The 22,226-nt window shown below is 42.7% G+C and overlaps 1 non-coding gene and 3 pseudogenes across 1 annotated transcript; 2 read left to right on the top strand and 2 right to left on the bottom strand.

The window, feature by feature from the left end:
* Positions 1–2,182: 2,182 nt before the first annotated feature.
* LOC143438745 (uncharacterized) lies at positions 2,183–4,618 on the bottom strand (annotated as a pseudogene).
* A 6,544-nt stretch (positions 4,619–11,162) lies between these two features.
* Positions 11,163–14,348, top strand: LOC143438746 (G-protein coupled receptor 12-like; annotated as a pseudogene).
* Positions 12,276–12,407, bottom strand: LOC143439497 (small nucleolar RNA SNORA17). The gene has a single exon (XR_013107718.1). It is a non-coding gene; the product is annotated as a small nucleolar RNA SNORA17 (small nucleolar RNA).
* A 990-nt stretch (positions 14,349–15,338) lies between the features above and the next one.
* LOC143438747 (TATA box-binding protein-associated factor RNA polymerase I subunit D pseudogene) lies at positions 15,339–16,355 on the top strand (annotated as a pseudogene).
* Positions 16,356–22,226: the final 5,871 nt, after the last annotated feature.

Below are 22,226 nucleotides of genomic sequence, written 5' to 3' on the forward strand. Positions count from 1 at the left end.
TCCAGCATTTAGGAGGCACAGGCAGGGGATTGCTATGAGTTTGAGGCCAGCTTGGTGTACATAAAAAGTCCCAGGCCAGTCAGATCTACACAATGAGACCTTGTCTCAGGAGAAAAAAAAATCCAATTTCTGACAAAGCTTGTAAATTCTCAGAAACAAGATGGAGTCTCAGAGTGCTACAGTTGATGAAAGTGACTATGTTTATGCTCCATTACATTATTTAGGCACCTCAGTGTTCACAAGAGAAGATTGCTTGGATACAGATTTTAGCCAATAAATTTTAGTCTCTATTGCCTGGCTGTTGACTACACTGTGTGTTTGAGATCCCAGTGTAGCCCCAAGCCTTTCTCAAGGTGAGCTTTAAAGATTAGAAACCCACAACTGTGTTGACATATTTCAGTTAACAAGAACAGTTAACCAGAAGCAGAACTATAGAATCAAAAAGCAAGGTTAGTACAGACTTTCTCCGAACTTTGGACATCAATGGATTAGGCTTTTGTTTTTTCACAGGTGGTTCTGTCTATATGCTGAGTTTTATAGCCTGAATGGTACTGTCATCATGGAATCAGTTGCACTAGGGTCTGGGGCCCTGCTACACCAGGATGTAGTTGGTCTGCTTTGATGGACTCTGTCTCTATGTTGGAGATTGGTGCTAATGCTTTAAATCTGTATGTCCAGACACTGAAGGTCCTTGGTTTTTGATCTGTCACTAAAGAAACCAGTGACCAATGTCTGGGCATGGGGTGGGACACTTAGAGTCGAGCTGGTAGGATGCAGAGAGAATTACCTGGATGAAGAATGGGGCTCTGCAGCAGCAGGAGATAAAGACAATTGTCCATGTGAGTTTTCAGGTAAGGGGCCACTGGCCACTTTCTCATTGGGTCTGGGATAGCAGAGGAAGGTTCAGGAATACCCAGCCTTTGAATTAGGGAAGGCATTTTAAAATTAACTGGTGTGTGTGTGTGTGTGTGTGTGTGTGTGTGTGTGTGTGTGTGTGTGTGTTTTCTATCCAAAATCTGAGATAGCTCTTGGGTGAGAGGTCCTCTGGGAGCACAAAGGGATTCAGCCAAACACCACAACATCTCAACAGTGGATCAGGAGTAGGAGCTTGTGTTGGTAATATTGTCATGTAAAGGTATAAAATGTGGACAAATATGAAAAAGTCCTATCAGAGCATCTGGACTTAAATGTTTCCAGGCTGGAGGGTACCTGCTCCATCCGTGGTAGCTGGTGGATTCCAAGAAGCACAGAATAAAAATATTCCCCTGCAAGAAGAGCTGTGCTCAAATCCTGCCTGTGTTGCAATCCATGTGGGACTCCAGCAAGTTCCTCAGCTTCTGGGTTCCACTTTTGTAACTGATGGGGGGCATTACAGATGACTTAATGAAGGACTGTCCTAATTCAGGGGGCTCTGTGCTCCATGTTGGATCCTTTAAATGCCGTTTGGGGAACATCTCATGGTTGAAGTTCAGGAAAAGGACAGCTTGGCAAGATGCTGTGTCCTTGTCCAGCTGACTAGGGATGCAGGGAGGGGAGGATGCCCAAAGAGTTTAAAACACATGAAGAATCTGGGCACACCGTAATGAATAAGATTAGAGAAAAACAGACAACTCTGCTTTTCAAAGTTGGCATTCTAAAAGGCAGACAGACTCCTCAGAACCCCATTGAGGCTTGACTTGTGGGTTGTGGTGATCGTCAGTTGATGGGGACTGTAGTGGGTGTGGGTAGAAGGGAGGTAGGGGCTCCTGAAAAAGAAAAGTACATTATCTTAGGGTGAACCCACATTCCTGTAGGTCCTAGCTACATCCCTGACTTGCTGCACTGGCCAAACCCTTTACATGAATAAACAGGGCATGTCTACACCTAGAGAGAGATTTCACTCTTTGCATTTAATCTTTTTTGTTTTTCTAATACTTATTTTATATTTTGTGTGTATGAGTGTGTGGTGGCTATTCTTACTTAGGTATTGTACCACATGGAAAATGAACTATATCATTTAATACTAATAAACAATTCATTTTAATTAATATCCAAACAGAAATGGAATACCTAACAATAAAAGCAACAATGAGAAAGAATCCAACAAAGTAAAAGGAGATATTTTCTCTAAAAAAAGAAAGAAAGAAGAACAGCTTAGGCAGGGAATCATGGCTGGGTGGAACTCAGTGGATAATTCTCCTAACTATATGTTAACCTCAGGCAAAGGGAAAACAAACTCTGGTGCACCTAACCTCACAATGGCAGATAGAAATAGCTGCCTGGCTGCAAGAACATTGGCAGCCACATCTTCATTTACATCTGCATCCACATTTGCACCCACATTGGCAGCCACATCTGTAGCAACATCTCCAGCCACATCTGCAGCCACATATCTAGCCACATCTCCAGTCACATCTGCAGCTACATCAGCAGCCACATAGGCTGCATTTGGCAGCCTCAACTAGAGGTGACGTTGTATCAGCTGATGTGGGCAGAACTTGATCTACAGCCAGAAGCTGCACTGGTCTAGTTCTGGCACAAAGGGTTCTAGCAGTGCAAGTTCCATGAGCTCAGTGTCCTCTTGGGGTTGCAGGTCTCCCTGTGGCTCTGGCACAGAAGCTGGCCTCAGAGCCAGAGTCTCTTGCATCCCGGAAGCCTCCTGCACTGGGGGTTCTGGAGTTGTTGCACAATCTAAGGGCAGAAGGAGATGGACTTTTAGTAGAGGCAGCCTAGAAGCTTCCAGGATGGGGTGAGCTTCCCCAAGATGGCCTTGATGGTCACACAGGGCTTTTCATGCCAGAGAATCTCCAGTCCTCTCCTCACAGTGGGACATCTTACCTGACTGCTGTCTAGCCCTGGCTTCAGGCCAAAGCTCTGGAGAATTCCCTGGTGGAACCCATCACTAAAACCAACTTCTCTTTGACAAGCAGCTGACCCCAGGCCTCTCACATTTCTCTAGCTTTAGCTTTTTAGTCTCTTGCTCCTCCAGCACTGAAAGCAGCTCCCTGGCTTTGGTGTTTACATCTTCAGAAGGTACATGGAGCCTCAAGTAGTCCATCAGTGGCCATGTATGGGTACTCACAAAAATCCTAGGAGTCATTTCTGAAGCCAGTGGGACAGAAAGCTAAATATGGTGCTACCAGGAAGAGGAGGTTGAATCAGAAGCCTGGTCTTGCATCATCAGCATAGCATTGGGCCCCATCAGATGAGACAATGGTTGCCAGTCTGTGTGCTGATGGGCAAAGTGGTCAGGAGTGTGAGGCTATGTGTGGAGAACACTTTCTGTCATTTGGAGGACAGACAGGGCTAACTGGGCTGGGTTGTAGTGGGGATGGATTCTCTCAGGATCCTTCAGCTTCTATCCTTGTCTCTCCTCCTCAGAACCAAGGAGCCCATTGGAGACATCTGTTTTTCTCCACCTGCAGGTAAAGTCTCAGGTACTATCCCTTTAGTGGGAATCTCCAAGGCAGGGCATCTGGCAATTGTTTAGTCCTCAGCCCTAGCCCCCATCCTACTCTACAGATGGGTTCTTCCCTCTGTCTTCCCTCTCCATCCCACTGCAAAGATGGTCTCTTACCTCCCTCTCCCCCCTCTATCCCACTGCACAGATGGGCTTTTACCTCTGTCTTCCCTCTCCCATTCTACTGCACAAATGAGCTCTCATCTCCCTCTTCACCTGAAGCCCACTCACCTCTTTATTAGCTGGTCATTCCCTGAGTCTGGCCATAAGGATCCATACCTGTGCCATTCCATGAGAGTGTCACCACTAATGCCTTGGTTTTCCAACCTACTGGAGGAAGCTAGAGGATCTAGAGGAAGCTACTTGAGTCTGAGAGTGAGCACAGATCCTGGGGGCTCTCTGCACTGTTCTGACTTCCATGCTGAACTCACAGGTCTTCAGAGATCATCACACAATGGGTGGAAGCCTAAGTGTTCCATGACTGGGCTCTTCATTGGTTTCAGACATCTTGGATAACCCCCCAGAAAACCTTGTCTGGTTCCATTAATCCCATATAAGTCATATGGGGACTAGAATTTTGTATACTAATGGGAAAAGAACTCTGCCCAAGGCTCAAGAAAGAGTAGTGTTTGAAACTCCCTGGGGACAGAGAAAGACACAAACTAGAGTCCTCCCAACCCATATTGGGCCATGCCACTTTGCAGGTTCTGATCCAGAACCAACACTGCCAGGGTACAATCATACTTGCTCTATAAAGTACAGAGTCCTGGAAAACAGCAGAGCCTTTCTAAACCTATGTTGGATGTAGCCACTCATGTTTTCATTATCAGGTCCAGCACCTCCCAGGTGGTTGCATATCTATGATATACAGTCAGAAAAAGGCCGATGGAGAGGTGGTCATGGTTCTGCATAGCAGTTGGTAAATAGTGGACCATTTCTTCAATGTATTGTATGCTGCAGTAGTTGAACATGGGGGGTTGTTGCAGAGAGCATGGCATCAGTTTATTCTGAGGGCAGACTTAGGAAGGTTTGTGGAAACTCTGAGAGACATCAGCAATCCATTACCATAGACTGAGGACTGAGCATAAAGAATATTCCTCAGTGTCTCACAGGAACACACACACCCAGGCAGGGCCTCAGAGGATCATGGGAACAACTAGAAAGTTCCCTGCTGCCCATGTTCCCTTGGGATTCCCGTGGGAAATGTGCTAGAATTGGGTCAGAGGGCTTATCCAACATCTTCAAAGGTGGCCAAGCCAAACATTCTTGGCTTTTTTTGTGGCCTGAGCCACTGGAAGTCTGGAAACAAGAGAATATCCTGCTCTCCCAAGCACCTCCAGACAAGTAAGTCACGTAAGGCTACTTACAGTTGGCCTCTAATTACATGGTAACCAGTATTCTGAGTTCCATCTGGACTATTGTTAAGGAAGTGGGGTCACTTCCTAAGGTCCTCCAGTGTGAGCCCCTCCTCAGGCATTTTCTAGGGATTACTAGTACTTCCAATTTCTGTCCTGTCTTCCATGTGTACAAGGGAACACAGTGGCATCCATGAGCTCATGCTGCTACACTGACCTGGGAAGCCTGGCTTCAGGGAGACCCTTAGATTTGATTAGGCAGACAGAAGTTTCCAAACTATCCCTTCTGTACCATAAGCATCTCCAGAAAAAGTAATTTCCCCTTAGGGTCTTCTCACTGTCCTGACCTGCCCCATGAAGATCATTCTAGCATGGGTTTCTTAGTATGTCATCATGTGTGTATAATCACAGATGCCCTATACCTGGGAAACCTCATAACAGTGTTACCAGAGGTGAAGGCACACATAAGCACTTGTGCCCATGCACACACATGCACAGGAAAGCATATGCCCACACAAACACACAGACAGGTACACCACAGGTCCAGGCCCAAGGACACACTGAGGATCCATTTACAAATGGCCAGGAGCATGTCAGTGTAGTTCCATCAGAGGGGATGGTTATTTGGCTGAGGTTAGTGTTGGGATATCCAACTTTAGCAAAGTGTGTGTATTCATCTTTAATTGAGACTTTCTCTTAGGGCAGTGAGCGAGGCTCCTCTCCTTTTCTATGCATTCTACTGTTTACCCTTTGGGCTTCCAGGCTACAGTGTGCTGATTCTGTGTTCCCCACACTATGGCTGCCTGGGTTCTGGTTGGCAGGGTGTCCCATGCTGCTCACAACTTTCCCTATTCTGAGGAAAATGTACACACTAACATTAAGACATTGGTGGAGTTTCCATATCCTAATTCTTTGATGAGTAGTTTAAAATGCATTCATAGGTCAGTTTCAGATTGTTGAAGGAAAAATGAAAAACGTAATACTTTTATTTAACAACGACAAAGAAGAATGGAAAAAGGAGTTTATGGTTTCTAGATTTTATTGAAATATCAAAAAATCATATTGTTATACACAGCATGAAACTCTCTAGGGAGGCAAATGGAACAAATGGAATTCAATGGGGTTAGAAGAATGTATGGGAGGAGATCTGCCCAGTGCAACTATGTACTCATATGACAATAGCCTCCTGTTCCACATTACCATGTACAATGAACTTTTAAATAGTAAAAAATGTTTTGTTTCTTTGAAAAAAATCTTAGTATTTTACATGTACGAGTGGATGTGTTTCTATGACTGCATCTGTGCAGTGCCTATGAAAGCCAGAAGAGTGTGTGGGATCCCTGTACCCAGGTTCTGCACAGTTGCCAGCCACCTTGTGGGTGCATGGAATTGAACCCAGGTCCTCTGCAGGAGCATCCAATGCCCTTAATAGCTGAGCCATCTGTCAAGACTGTTTTTGGTTTATTGCTGATCAGAGTAGCTCATTGTAGAAACCATGATTAGTGTTCAGTGCTACCCAGTAGAAAGTTTTCAGATGGGTTATCAGATACAACCTGGTAGTGAGTGTCATTAAGTTCTGTCCCCTTAATTAAATTATTATATCACAACCATCAAATATTAGCAACTTCAGGTGATGGCCACACTTATTTTGGCTACAGCTGTACAATTTCCCTGACAGCTCATTGGGGATTGGTGGAACAATATCCAGGATACAGGTGGGCTCCCCACCTGATGAGGTCTCAAGGGCCTGAGGTCAAGGTCTTCCTATCCCAGGCCTGCCAAAATCTGCTAAGCTGTCTGGTAGCTGGGAAATCTGTGCTTTGGCTTCCCCACAGCAGGGTGATGGAGACCCAGCAGAAGGTCTCTCAGAGCCTGTTTTTAAAAGCCAGTGATGTAGCAGGGCAGTACCTAAAGCCCAACAGCCTCAAGGGGAGGGAAGCACAGTCCACCTGGTCATAGGCAGTATAAAGTTCTAGAAGAAATGCTCTTGTCAAGTCTACTCTGTTTATACTGTTAGAACCTGACATATTTTGGAAAGCATATGTTTTTTATTTTTAAGTGAGGTTTGCTAAATTGTGTTCCAAAGCAATTGCACAAATTTTGTCCTAGAAGCAAAGTGAGGAGGAATATAAATTTTTAACAAAAAGTTAATTGACCTAAATGGATTGAGTGCCTGTGAGCCCCTTCCCAAGGATATGATGCTGCATCATGAGCACACTAGAGAGTGGTTATTCTTCATGGAAGCACAAGGAGGCCCTTCCTGACCTGTGTGCTGGCATCTCAGTGACATTTCAAAAAGGGATGGGGGTTAGGGAGGCTACTGCAGTTAGCTCAACAGAACAGGATTGGGGTCAGAGACTTTATTCCTATCTCAGATGCCCTACACAGGACATTTATTTTGTAAATAAAATCTGTGTAGCTTTCCAGTTATATGATTCTCTGCAGAGCTAGGGGCCCTGCCTCAGTGAAAGGTGCCCCTTACTACTTCCTGCAGAAGCATGGGCCAAACTAAGAATGACAGTTCCTTTTCTGGACCAGAAGGTAGTAAAGGGTAATTAATAGAAGTTCTTCAGAAGCTCATTTTCAGAGAGCTTTAGCTTTACTTAAGAGTGCTGGGACTTGTCCCATGTTCTTAAGTACATCCAAGCCCTGTGTATTCTGGGTGGCCCTGAATGACAGCCTCTTTCCAAGCTGTGTTTACCTACAGACCATGTTCACTTAAGTAGGGTGGGAGTGACACATCAGCTCCATCTTGTCTGGGTCCTCCTCTTCACCAAGGTGAGCATTCCAGGGACACTGTTAGGGTTTCTCCATCTCAGGAGGCCACCACCCTAACCTGCTTGTCTCCTGACACCCCAGCTCCTTAAAGTTCTGCTCCTGTCTCCCTGATATCCACCTGAGGGCATATAGGCAAGGAAGCCTCCAGCAGTGGTTAGGGTCAGAGCCTGTGCCTGGAAGCCTTAACAACCTAGACTGTATCCACTCATTTCCCATAAGCCTGTTAGACAGAGTGAAAACCACAGAAGGCCTAGATATGGTGGTGCCTGCACTCAAGAGGCAGAGGCAGGTGGATATCTGTGAGTTCAAGTGAAGCTTATCTACATAACCAATTCCAGGAGAGTTGGGATATACAACAGAGAAACTATGTCACTAAATCAAATCAGGAAAAAGAAAGAAAGAAAGAAAGAGAGAGAGAGAGAGAGAGAGAGAGAGAGAGAGAGAGAGAGAGAGAGAGAAAAGAAAGGAGGGAAGAAAGAAAGAGAGAAAGAGAGGGGGAGGGAGGGAGAAAGGAAGGAAGGAAGGAAGGAAGGAAGGAAGGGAGGGAGGGAGGGAGGGAGGGAGGAAGGAAGGAAGGAAGGAAGGAAGGGCAGAGAAAGGAGATTCTGTCCAAGTGGACTCATGGGGAAGAGGAGCAGATCCAAGGTCACCCCATCCCATACATAGGGTCTTCACATGATGGTTCCTTTGCAATAGAAAACAAGAAGTGTACAAAACTAAGCAGTCTCAAGTGAGTCCAAGTCTGGCTAAGCCACCACAGTCTCTGTCCAGTGTCTCCTGTGAGGTGATCTGACAAGTGACCAGAATTCTGTGAAGCTTTTATGAGATCCAAGTTTTTCCTCCTCCCAGCACCAGCCTTGGCCCTTTGCCTGCAGAAAACTCTCCAAGGGATTCCAATCATTTCTGGTGTGTCTGCATCAGTGTCCCTGTGTCCAAGGAGAGGGGTGTAGTGTGTCTTTGGAGTATCTTCACTTTTTCCAGGTCAGTTATATTTCCCCAGTCTTCCTTTGTACAGCTCAGTCTTGAGTGAAGATGCCCCTGTCCAAAACTAACAACATAAATGGAATAAAAGCAGGAGCCAGGGTTAGTGTAAAATAATTTATTTTTAATATTAATCTCAGTAATAAATTAATCTGAAAGCTGTATTTCTTTACCTTTAGTAGTCCCCAACAACCACACAGAGAACTAAGATTATTAAAATAGCCTTGAGCTAAATATTCAGCAAATATTACTCCATTTTAAGTCCTCAAGCTCATCATGATTCCTCCCAGACAATACCTCCACATTACTTGCAGTTTTTGGTTCTTTCTTGTTCCAAATCTCTTCTTCTGATGTTTCCTGGACCTCTCCTTGTGGCTCCAATCCTTCACATACTGTCTCTTTCCCAACCCCTCCTGGAATAGGAAGTCCCACCTTATCCTCTCTAAAGCTTTTTATTAGCTCATTGGCTTTTATTGATGAGGCAGAGAATAAATGAGGAGCAATGTTTACACAAACTTGAGACAGGAGTTTCTAAGAATAAACATAACAGAGCTACGTCCAGATCAAACTCAGATAGTAGGATAGAGAAACCAGCATTTGAAATAATACAAAAGTAAACTTTACACAGGACAAAATTATTACACCTATAGATTAGAGCACATTCATCATGTTGCCAGGCAACCATACCTTAGAATCATTTCTCTATACTCTTTTGGTTTAAGCTGTTTTTGAAAGGGCTGGCACTGTTGTCTCTGTTTTGTTATTCACTTAGAGACAGTTTGAGTCATGAAGCACTTGCTGCCTCCAAATCCTTAGTTTTCTCTGCCCTGGCTTCTGAGTGCTGAATCACAGCTATGCTGGTTATTTTCTTGTCAAGTTGACACAGCATCTGGGGAGTTAGACTTGATAGTCATGGGGAAGACGAAAGCTCAGCTGAAGAAATATCTCCATGGGGTGGCTTTCAGGCAAGTCTGTGCTTTGTTCTTGGTTAATGATTGACATGGAAGGACCCAGCTCACTATAGGAGGTATCACCCTTGGGTCTGTGATTTTGGGATGCATAAGAAATCACACTGAGAAGCCACATAAAGCAAGCAAGGAAGCCGAACTCACTCATGGCCTCTGCATCAGTTCTTGTTTCCAGGTTCCTGCACTGAGTTCCTGCCCTGGCTTTCCTCAGTGATGAACCATGTTTGAAAAATGGAAGTCAAATAAACCCTTTCCTCCCCAAGTTAGTGTTAGTCGGTGTTTCATCACAGCTATAGAAACATAAGGAAAATAGCAGGCAAAGGTTACTTTGCCCAGCAAGATTTCCTCGTTATTGGTCTTCCCTTGTCCTTGAGCAACAGTTTCTGGATACATCATAGAGTCATCATCTTGTTTATCTTGTCTGTCTGTCTGTCTGTCTGTCTGTCTGTCTGTCTGTCTGCCTGCCTGCCTGTCTTTCTGTCTGTCTGATTGTCTTTCTGTCACCACTGAGAAGAGATCTGTTCCATCTAGTCTGATCTCATGCTGAGAAAGAAAGTGCCAGATGTCAAGGAGCTAGTGCCAGGAAAACTCTCCAGCCAGTTTTGAGCACCCAGCAGTTATGGCAGGAATAGCTCTTAGGGTAGGCCTATCTGGAGTCCATTCCTAGGGTAGATTCTGTCTGTCCTGTGGGTGATGTCCTAGTATCTCAAATGGTGCTCAGCCTCTTTCTCTATATGATGCTTTTACTCATATTTGTCCCAGACATCAGTTAAAACTTCACAAAAAAACAAATGACAGTATCAATATTTATTTTATTTCTTTTAATTCCTCTGTGTGTATGGTAGCTTGGGTGCCTATGTCCTTCTTGTGTGTGCATTTCCTGTAGAGGCCAGAAGAGGGCATGGGACCCCCTGAAATGGATTACATCAGGTTGTGAGCATTCATGTGGGTGCTGGAAACTTAACCTGGGTCCTTTGAAGAGCAGACACTGCTCCAAACCCCTGAGCCATCTCTCCAGCCCCTAAGCACAAACACTTAAAGAAAACTGCAGGTGTCCTCCTTAGGTGTCCTGTACCTTTTAACTATTTAAAGGTTCTACTTGAGTGCACCCTGTGAGGGCATGTTAGGTTACCTCTGCTCAGAGATTGATGGGACATTTGAGACACCTTACATATTTAGTGCTGTTGTCAAGCAAACTATTTGTTGTTGTTATTTCGAGACAGGTTTTCTCTGTGTAGTCCTAGCTGTTCTGGAACTCACTCTGTAGACCAGGCTGGCCTCAAACTCAGAAATCCGCCTGCCTCTGCCTCCCAAGTGCTGGGATTAAAGGCATACACCACCACTGCCCGGCAAGCAAATTATTTTTAAGGTAAAAATTATATTATATGTACACAATACCATAATTGTTTGCTCAAAGAGAGTAGGTATAGAGAGGACAACCTGAATGTCAGTTTTCTCTCTGAATAGGATTGATGAGGAAAAGGAGAAATGCCCAGAAAACATCACTGGCCATTTTGTAGGTTGAGAGTCCAGGTATAATGCAGACTTTCACATATTCATAAAATAGAACTCACTAGTTTCTTATCATTTATTAAGCTTACACAGAATCATATAAACTTGAGCAAGAAATATAAAGTTCAGATGCACAGCCTCACCCATAGCTATTCACAGAGACATAGGGTATTAAAGCAGTTGCTTATAGAAGTGTATTCAAATACCTCAACAACATATAGTTAAACAAAGCATGACAAGATAATTTCCAAATAGCCAAAAGCCTTTGAAGAACTTAAATGATAATTTTTTTTTTAATTTCAAAGCATTTCTACTGGTTCTAAGAGAATTTCACAATATACCCTGTTGTCTACATGTTTTTGCTTGCAAGTGTTCCTTGCAATGACTTCTTGATCTGGGTTAAGGCCTCTAGCTTCTGATACTCTATCAATACAAGAACCTCACTGGGACTTTTCTAAGATACACTGTGTTGCCCTGTGCCACACAGATATTGTAGTCCTGGATTTGTAGGACCAGCCACTTTGTGCACTCCAGCAGTTCATTGATGAAGTAGATGTTGGGGTGGGTGAGCCAATTGAAAGCCTGAGAGGTATCTGAGGTGGTCAGCCTCCTGACCTTCACACACACACACACACACACACACACACACACACACACACACACACACTACCAGAGCAAGCTCTGCTGTTCAGCCCTAGCTGGACATCAGCCTGGTGCTTTGGTGGTAATAGACCCTGCTGCTACAGAGCCAATCCATGGCCCTTGGTGGCGCATAGGCCAGAACCCCACCAGGGTTTTGGGTGGTATCACTGTCTACTCACATCAGGATGTTTCTCACTGCCCTCAAGTCTCCAGTTCTGCCTCTCTCATTGTGTAAACATCCTTCTTAATCCTCTTAATGATGCTGAAGTCTTTCAGTGTCTGGGATCATATCAGCAGTGCTCTGCCCCATTCACACACTATGGTGCTGGACACTGGTCACCAGGCATGGAGTATGCCTCTACCCACCCTCAAGTGACTGGTGGTCATTTTAGGTTAGTTCCCTGTCTGAACCCCTTGGCGCTGGACTGGTGGCTGGACTGGTGGTCATCTCAGGCTCTCTCATTGCTTGGCTGTTCAGATGGCCCCATGCAGAGGTTTTCTGTCTCAGACTCACTCCCACCCTGGGCCTGCAGTCTTTGCCCTGGGAGCCTGTTCTGGCCTGGGTGGCTGGTGGTCATTTCAGGCTCAATTTTTTCAAGGAGTGTTAGGCTACTAATCATTCAGGTGTTCACAGGTTGGAACACTGAGGACAGACACAGCCTCTCTCCTCTCTGTCACCTCCTGACTCACAGGTGACACAGCAGCAGCACCTCCAATGTCTCCAGGGGCAGGAAGTTTTTTGTTTTAAATTAAATTAAATTAAATTAAATTAAATTAAATTATTTATTTATGTGTGGTCACACAGGCAAAATCCTGGGTATGTGGGCATATATGCACATATGTGTGTATGAGCCAGAGGGCAGCAGGCTCAGGTGTCATTCCTCAGGTGCTATTTTGGGGTCCAAGTTCCCTCACTGACCTGAGAGTGCCTAAGGCTGGACTTGCTGGCAAGTGAGCCCCAGGGATCTACCTCTCATGGTTTCCTATCTAAAATAAGTCCAGCTTTTGTCTGTTTGGTTTCAAGTGGGCTATGGGGATCATACTCAGGCCCTCACATTTACATGGTGAGTGCTTTATCCACTGAACCATTTCCTTAGCACCCAATTATCAGATAAGCATGGATTATTTTCAATTGTCTATACTGTCAGTAAAAAATGCAGAGGGAGATATACCATCCTTTGAACCTTCCAAAGGCCAATCAACTAATGAGCTTTAATAACTGCAGAAAGGTGGGGATGGTGGGAGGCCAGACCCAAATTATCTTCAGGCAACTATAGCACCCATCATAGCTACTCATTAACATTTTTTTTTCTTCCCAATCCCACATTTTTGTGACCATTGTGTAACTCTTTGGTTTGTGAAGACAGAGCACTAGTTTCCAACTAATCATTAGCTGAGAATGTTGTTAGCCCACATCTGAGGCCTACAGATCCCCTGCTTTGCTTTAACCCTCCTTCCAAATGTTTCCATCCCTGTATGTGACAGGCACCTCATTTATGACTCTTTATTCTGTTACTGTAAACACTTCACGAAGGTGGCAATCAATTGATCAATCAATAAAAAGCCAACAGCTAATGGCTGGAAAGAGAAACAGAGAGAGAGAGAGAGAGAGAGAGAGAGAGAGAGAGAGAGAGAGAGAGAGATGGTACCTCTAGGTTGCCTAGGCTAGGACACAAGAGAGAAAAACAGAATTGCCATAATATGGTAGGAGACAGTTCAGGTTTAGAGCTGAAGGAGAGAACTGGCAACCATTGAGGTAGAGGGCATGTTAAGGATAAGCTAGTGTGTGTGTGTGTGTGTGTGTGTGTGTGTGTGTGTGTAGGGAGCTGCTTGGCAGGTGGCTGGGGGGGCACTATCCTCCAGAAGCATAAAGTGGAGTAGCCAAGCTTCATGCTACAGAAAGTTACATCTGCATTCTTCAACCATGGCCACTCATATTTGGTGTCGATAATTCACATCGAATTACATATGAAGATATTCAGTCTCATAGTATTTATAACAAAATGCAAAGGACGAGTATTGGCATAAGACACTCTAAGATCAAGTTCTCAGCACAAAGATTTAGTTGCCACATAAGGACTGGGCAAAGATAAGGAATAAAGACAGGAGATGAGAGATTCCGAGAATACTGTCACCTTTACCTATGTCACGCTAGTGTTCTGGGGAACCTCCATCTGCCTGGGGCTGCTGTCTGTCATGGATTGAAACTGCCTGAGAGACAAGTCCATCTACAGTGTGGTCAGACCTCCCACCAAGAACAATGCTGCCATTCTCTCCTTCTTTTTCCTCTTTATGTTTGCCATGATGTGTCATCTCTAAGCCCAGATTTGTAAGACTGTAATGAGGCATGCCTATCAGATAACCCTGCAGCATCACTTCCTGGCTACATAGCACTTCGTGACTGCCCAGAAAAGGGTCTGGACCCTGGCTCTCATCCTGGTGACCTTTGCTGCCTGCTGGATGCCATTCACCCACTATTCCTTCATCACTGTTTACACCTACCCCTCCATCTATACCTATGCCACCCTCCTGCCCTTCACCTACAATTCCACCATCAACCCTGTCATATATGCTTTCAGAAACCAAGAGATACAGAAAGCCCTCTGCCTCATTTACTGTCTATGCATTCCTTCCACACTGTCTCAGAGAGCACAGTCGCCCAGCAATGTATAGCAGCCTTCTCCCTATAGGCCAGTGCATCTACCAAGTGCCCTCACTGCTCAGGGCTGCCAGTGATTTCCTCCCCTTAAATTCTTTGTACTGGATCTCACAAGGAGAAGTGATAATATCTTTTAGACTTGTGTTGGCAGTGGAAATCATGTTGCCAGTGTTTAAAAAAAAAAAACAAAACCAAACCAAAACAAAAAAAAACCCTCAACTTCTTGGCTCAGCATTCCATTGTTTGGTTTGGGAGTTAGGATTTGTTTGTTCTTTTGTTTGTTTGGAGAGTATAGTGGGACCTCATGTGGCCATGAAATTATGCACAAGTTTTGGGATTTTTGACCTAGACTTGAAAATAAATCAGAGTTTTTTAAAAAAAAAACTAGAGAAACTACTTTTTTCTGAACTTTTTTTTAACATCATGGTAGATCTTCTTTTTGTGTGTTTCTAACAGGATAGAAGGTTTTCATACAACCAAATTAGGTTATATATTTCCATTTGGAAGGTCTTGTGTTTATTTCCATGAACTCAGTAATAAGTGACCAATATCTAAGACACAGACTACTCCACTCTTTCTCTACTCTCAGCAGCAGTGACCACTCTTTAGAGCCACTCTGCAGTTTCTCTGTGCTACAGTTTGGTATGTGATAAGTTAGACCACAAATTGCAATATTTCCATGTTAAACCCAGAATTAAAAGAGTCATTTTTTTAAATACACTTTTTGAAATATCCTTTCCAAAGTGAGTAGTGAAAAAAAAAACCTGTTTCTATTGACATATGAGATAGAACTGTTTAGAGTTGTCACTGTGATTTTTAAAACTCTAGTCTGGTCGTTTTCAGAAAACAAAAGAGAAAACATTAACAGTATCTATTGGAAGTAGATTATATTTATTTTTAATATATTCTGAGAGAATAAATGGGTGTGACACTATTAAGAAATACACAAACATCACTTTTCAAATCTCTTTCTGTGAATAAATATATTGTTATTTTTGGTTAATATGAATAGAATTGTTTTTCAGCATGAAGAACAAGAAAACTGGGTAAGGCAGAGAAAAGTGACGTCTCAATCAGAAGTGAATTCTGTTGACTGTGTGGCATCGGATAGAGCTGGAGATAGATATGGAAACCAAAGTGATGATTCATCTGATAGCAGCTTATTTAAAACACAGTGTGAACCTTCACCTACACAAAAGCAAAGACACCCTACTGTGAAATGTGTTACTTCACCTGCAAATGTTGAAACAGATTCATCAAGTGACTCTTCTCTAGAACCAAGGCCTTTGACTTTAAAGGCTATTTTTGAAAGATTTAAGAAAAAGAAATAGAAAAGGAGAAAAAAGAGGAAATATAAGCCAAAATTAAAACCAAGAGGAAGACCATATGGATCAAGGAACACTAGAGGGTCACAAATAGATGCAAAACAAATTAAAAACAAAGGAGCTGTGTTTCCATTCTTAGAATCTGAAAGTGGAAGAAAACCTTTACTTTGTAAGCAAATTTTAACATATGAGCAAGCTGTTGCAAGAGGATTTTTTCACCACATTGAAAAACTCAAGTATGAACACCACCTTAAAGATTTAGAAAAGGGAAAGATTTAGAAAAGGAAGACCTTGACAGCCATAGATACAAGTATATGGAGGATGATGGTCTGCTCTCTCCTATTGAAGAGCCATTAACTGAAGACGAAGCAACAAATCCTCAGTCTGAATGTGATATCAAGTTGGTTGAAGACAGTTGCTTCATAATAAGTTCAAAATTCTCAAGGAAGAGAAACTTAGAACAAGAGAAGATTAAGAAAGAATCTACATTCTAAAAAAGCCAAAGCCAAAGATGCCATACAGGGCACAGAAGGACCTGGAAAGGAGATGAACATGTGACTATCAAAGAAGGTAAAGAACACAGATGACTGCATATGCCAAATAGATCAAGAAACATAAGAATCGCTGAACCAGTCTGGGAAAGAAGATAAACTTGCTGGGGAGAAGCTAATAAATACTCAGTAAAGCTCAAAAAAAGATGACTAGAATTAAGTATTATAAATTGAAATTTTTCTGGTTCATGTTGTTGTTAGCTCAAAATGGATGTGAAGGTCTGTGGCATGCCCAGCTAACATGAGTGGTGTGTACCAGCTGTGTCCTGTGTGTTCACAAGAAGAATGACCACATGTCAGCTGGTGAAAAGTTTAATTTCCTTTCACCAGAAGACATTCTCAGTGCAACAAGGACTCTGATGCCTGCTTTCAGACAGCAAAGGTTTACCTGAAAAATTACTATAAGAAGTGACTTAAAACACTATATAAGGTCATTTTGCCTGAGTGTCATTTTCTGTGAAAGCAGACAGATGCAGACCTAACTACTGTTGCTCTGTGTGCAATGGGCTCATGGCTGTGTTTATACAGGAAGTGAAAGAATTCCTGAATGGTACATCAAGATCAGTATTTCACAGTTCTTGGTGGAGGATCATTTGTAATAGGTCCCCCCCAAAGGCTTGTCCTAATTGGTAGGGCCATGGTGATTTTGGGACTAGTTTTCAAAGCCTGCATGCCAAACCCATTCCTAAGAAGTTGCTTCTCAAGTGTCTCAAGTGAGAATACATCTCCTACTTGAATCTGTATCTCCTCTCTGAGACTATTTATGGTTTCATGAGAGGAAGTAAAATATAGTGTATAATCACCTCACTCCCAATCCAGCTGACAGCTTTAAAACATTTATATTGAATATCAGGATGGGCTTGGTAGAAAGAATGGGTTGGGTCTTTTTATTTATTTATTTAAATGTCTTAATCATGTATTTGTTTTACTTACATATATGTACATACGTGTGCAGGTACTGTGAGAGGCCACAGGTATCTAACTGGCCTGGAGTTACAGCTGGTTGTGAGCCACCAGGTGCTGGGATAGAACATGGGTCTTCTAGCAACAGCAGTCAGTGCTCTTAACCACTGAGCCATCTCTCCAGCCGCAATAATTTAGTTTAGAGATGAGCATGGAAATCTTGTAATGGGTCCTTAAAGCAACAGATGATGTTTGATGGGAAGGAGAGCTCTCATTTGCACATCTCTGGTAGGAAATACAGGAGAACAGTCAGTTTGCCTGTCCCATGTATGTTCTCAACCCAATGCCTGCTGTTTTACCAGCTTTTTCTTCCTGTCTTTCTTTTTAAATATAACTGTGAAAATAGATGTTTGTGGCAAGAAAATCAGAGCTTCAGAGAGAGGTGAAGAAGCAGGCTGAGGCTTCAGACTGTAGAGTGGGGCTAGAGCAGAAGGCAGGCTTTCCACTGTTTTTTCCCTGCCCCTCCATAATGTTGTCTTTGATCCCTCACTCCACAGAAAGCTGCCTTTGAACAGGTCACTGTCACACAATCTGGGTTCTATAATTAAGAAAAAGGTTCTCTTTTTAAAATCACATGTGGACCAACAACCAGTGTGGGTAAATGTTTGTGTACACTGGGCACTGGGTAAAATGATCTTTTTTTTCTTTTTTCTTTTTTGGATATTTTATTTACATTTCAGATGTTATTCCTTTACCCCATTCCCCCCCCCCAGAAACTCCCTATCCCATTCCCCCTCCTCCTGCTTCTATGAAAATGTGGCCTTATTCCCCATCACCCCCACACACTTTCACCTCCCCACCCTTGGATTCCATCACATTGGCTTCCAGCCTTCATGGGACCAAGAATCTCTTCTCCCACCTATGCCCAACAAGGCCATCCTCCCCTACATATACAGCTAGAGCCATGGTTGTCTACCTATGTGCTCCCAGGCTGGTGGTTTAGACCCTGGGAGCTCTGGTTGATTGGTATTGTTGCTCTCCTTATGGGGCCACAAACCCTTTCAGCTCCTTCAGCTCCTTCTCTCTAACCCCTCCATTGGGAACCCCTTGAACAGTTCAGTGGTTTGCTGTGAGCATCTGCCTCTGAATATGTCAGACTCTGGCAGACCTCTAAGGAGATGGCCACATCAGGCTCCTTTCAGCATGACATCCACATCAGTATCTACCTTTGGTGACTGCACATGGGATGGATACCCAGGTGGGATAGTCTCCAGATGGCCCCTTCTTCAGTTTCTGTCCCTTACTTTGTCTCCATACTTGCTCCCTTGAGAATTTTGTTACTCCTTCTAAGAAGGACCAAAGCACCCACACTTGGTCTTCCTTCTTCATGATCTTCATGTGGTCTGTGAGTTGAATCTTGGGTATTGCAAACTTTTGGGCTAATATCCAATTATCAGTGAGTGAATACCATGTGTGTTCATTTGTGATTGGGTTACCTCACTCAGGATATTTTCTAGTTCCATCCATTTACCTCAGAATTTCTCAAACTCATTGCTTTTAATAGTTGAGTAATACTCCATTGTGTAAATGTCCCACATTTTTTGTATTCATTCCTCTGTTGTAGGATATCTGGGTTCTTTCCAGCTTCTGGCTATTATAAATAAGGCTGCTATGAACATATTGGAGCATGTGTCTTTGTTATATGTTGGAGCATCCTCTGGGTATATTTCCAAGAGTGGTATAACTGGGTCCTGTCCAATTTTCTGAGGAACCACCTGACTGATTTCCAGAGTGTTTGCACCATCTTGCAATCCCACCAACAATGGAGGAGTGTTCCTCTTTCTCTACATCCTCACCAGCATCTGCTATCACCTGAGTTTTTGATCTTAGCCATTCTGACTGGTGTGAGGTGGTATCTCAGGTTTGTTTTGATTTGCATTTCCCTGATGACTAAGGATGTTGAATATTTCTTTAGGTGCTTTTCAGCCATTCGAGTTTCCTCAGTTGAGAATTCTTTGTTTAGCTCTGTACCTCATTTTTATCATTTTTAATAGGGTTATTTGGTTGTCTGGAGTCTAATTTCTTGAGTTCTTTCTATATATTGGATATTATCCTTCTATCGGATGTGGGTTTGGTAAAGATCTTTTCCCAATATGTTGGTTGCTGTTTTGTCCTATTGACAATGTCCTTTGCCTTACAGAAACTTTGCAATTTTATGAAGTCCCATTTGTCAATTCTTGATCTTAGAGCATAAGCCATTGGTGTTCTGTTCAGGGACTTTTCCCTCATGCCCAGGTATTCAAGGTTCTTCCCCACCTTCTCTTCTATTAGTTTCAGTGTATCTGGTTTTATGTGAAGGTCTTTTATCCACTTGGACTTGAGCAAGGAGATAATAATGGATCAGTTTACATTCTTCTACATGTTGTCCTTCAGTTGAACCAGTGCTATTTGTTGAAAATGTTGTTCTTTTTCCACTGGACAGTTTTAGCTCCTTTGTCAAAGATCAAGTTACCATGGGTGTGTGGGTTCATTTCTGGGTCTTCAATTCTATTCCATTGATCTTCCTGCCTGTCTCTGTACCAATACCATGCAGTTGTTTTTATCATTATTGCTCTGTAGTGAGGTCAGAAATGGTGATTCCTATAAAAGTTCTTTTATTGTTGAAGATAGTTTTTGCTATCCTGTGTTTTTTGTTATTCCCAATGATTTTGAAAAATTTTCTTTCTAACTCTGTAAAGAATTGAGTTTGGATTGTAATGGAGATTGCATTGAATCTGTAGATTGCTTTTGGCAAGATGGTCATTTTTACTATATTAATTCTGCCAATCCATGAGCATGGGAGATCTTTCCATCTTCTGAGATCTTCTTCAATTTCTTTCTTCAGAGGCTTGAAGTTCTTGTCATATAGATCTTTCACTTTCTTGGTTAGATTCACACCAAGGTGAAGATACATTATTCTGAACCTTCCTAGAGCAGCTGATAAAAACCCTCCCCCACAACCCTAAGCCCCTGAGCTGCAACCAACCCAAACCCCACCCCTGCAGAATACTACACCCCTTCCACTCCTTGGTTTCTTTTTTTGCTGGGGCAGACACATAGCAGGTCTGCTTCTGTGAAGACACAATATCTTGAACCATCTTAGAGCAGTGGTGGAACCACTACACTTGGAGCAGCTGAGGGGCCACAGCAGTCAGAACAGCAGAGGAACCACTGCACTCAGAGCAGCTAAGTAATCAGAGCAGCAGGAGTTCAGGATCCCAGGAGAAGCCTGAGTCCCAGGAGCTCTTCCACCCAGGAGCTCAAGGTCATAGGATCACAGAGACATCTGGACTCTGAGGAGTTCTGACACAAGTGAAATAACTGGAAAGACATTTTCCAGTAGAGAAAGTGAGTGCAGGTAGCACTAGAGTTAATCAGGATGGCAAAAGGCAAGCACAAGAATATAAGCAACAGAAACCAAAGTTATCTGGCATTATCAGAACTCAGTTCTCCTACCATAGCAAGTGCTGGACACTCCATCACACCTGAAAATCAGCATTCAGATTTAAAATCACTTCTCATGAAGATGACAGAGGACTTTAAGAAGGACATAAACAACTCCCTTAAAGAAATACAGGAGAACACAGGTAAACAGGTAAAAGCCCTTAAAGAGGGTGTAACGGTCTTATAGATATGTATTGGGTGGTTGCTCAAAATTTTCCTACATTAATTTGTTTGTGTATGTGTGTGAGTGTATATGTGTGTACCATGGTACAATATGGAGGCCAGAGGAAAATCTGTGAGAGTGTTCTCAGTTCTCTCCTTCTACATTTAGGTTGTGGGTATTGAACTTGGGTTCTTAGGCTTGGTTGGCAAGCACCTTTTACCTGATGAGGCATCTTGCAGGGCCAGCAGTTGCTTTTGCTCCATGTTCTTAAGAAAAATACCTGATTTTATTTGACAGGTTTTCTTCAGATCTTCTTGTTTAAATTTTGAAGAGTTTTTGGACATAAGTCATTTCCTACAAGATTTCTTGTCTTTAATAAAGGTAACCACTAAGAAATTGGCACCTATTTCAATATAGGTACATGTGTATAAGGATGTGTGTGTGTGTGTGTGTGTTTAAATGTGTTTACATCATGGAAAATTGTCATTCCAGGACACTCTAGGACAGCAGAGAATCTTTTACAATTACTACTTGCCAAGGAATTTATAATCTATTCAGTAGAAATAGTTGTATTTGTTTGACAATTTAACAATTTTACCAGATTCCTTAATTAGTTCTGATTATTTACCCAGGTGGTGACTACTTGAATTCTGTCTCATTTTATTTATTTATTTATTTATTTATTTATTTATTTATTTATTTATTTTTAACTTCAGTCAAGTCAGCTTGGTTTTCCCTCTGTTTCTTTTTCCTTTGTTGAGGATTAAACCCAGAGCTTTGCCCCTGGTAGGCAAATGTTTGACACTAGCTACATGCTCCTGTTTCATTCAAGTTGCATATGGTAGAGAAGCCCTCCTTCCTGCATGGTAGCTGACATGGGGTCCAGGGACCTCCTTACTTAGACACAAAAAGCAAAGAGCCTTGTTGGGGAGCAGAAACAGCCATAGATTTCCCCAGGATTTGAAGCAGAATAGAAACATAATGCATATAAAAGAAGTTGGTAGGCAGAAATATTTCATACCCAAGAATGTAGTACAGAGATTCCTTAGAGTTAAAAGAAGTGTTACTCATCCATTACTAAAATATTGGTTGCCTTCATGTCAACATCTCCATATGTATCACTTGAAGGTGGATAGTGGGCCATTTCATGATGGAAACACCATAATTTCATATATTGTTAGTTAAATTAGCAGATATATCTGCCTTCTAGGAAATGATGAATGGAGATAAGGGTGTCTGGAATTTTTCTAGAATGTTTCATATTTGAGAGGCATATGAATCCCCAGAAAATCTTGTTAAAATTCCAGATTCTGGTCCCAGACACTGGCCTGTGGCTGAGCATGTCACTAACTCACACTGATTCTGTTCCTGAGAGTCTGTAAGTGACACTTTAGGGTCTCACAAAGAGAAGTGTCAAATTTTCAATGTTTGCAAAATGTAAAGGTAATTTGTAAATATCACACAATA

Source organism: Arvicanthis niloticus, chromosome 26, assembly GCF_011762505.2.
Source record: "Arvicanthis niloticus isolate mArvNil1 chromosome 26, mArvNil1.pat.X, whole genome shotgun sequence".
In the NCBI taxonomy this organism is placed as follows: Eukaryota; Metazoa; Chordata; class Mammalia; order Rodentia; family Muridae; genus Arvicanthis; species Arvicanthis niloticus.